Raw genomic sequence first — 311 nt, 5'->3', positions numbered from 1 at the left:
GTCTTTGGGTGTTAAGCCCAGCTTTGCTGGAGCAGAGCAGGGACTGTGGGGTGGGAAACGCTGCTGGTGAGGACAGGGATGTGTTAGCAGAGCAGGACAGCAGTAAGCCACACCAAGGGGCCAGGAAAGCGGCTGGCAGAGTCTTTGGGTGTTAAGCCCAGCTTTGCTGGAGCAGAGCAGGGACTGTGGGGTGGGAAACGCTGCTGGTGAGGACAGGGATGTGTTAGCAGAGCAGGACAGCAGTAAGCCACACCAAGGGGCCAGGAAAGCGGCTGGCAGAGCCGCAGGGGGGGGGTTGAGGGGGGACCCCG

This window comes from Buceros rhinoceros, unplaced genomic scaffold, assembly GCF_000710305.1.
Source record: "Buceros rhinoceros silvestris isolate BGI_N320 unplaced genomic scaffold, ASM71030v1 scaffold18440, whole genome shotgun sequence".
NCBI classification, from domain to species: Eukaryota; Metazoa; Chordata; class Aves; order Bucerotiformes; family Bucerotidae; genus Buceros; species Buceros rhinoceros.
Note: the sequence above shows the minus strand (reverse complement) of the source record.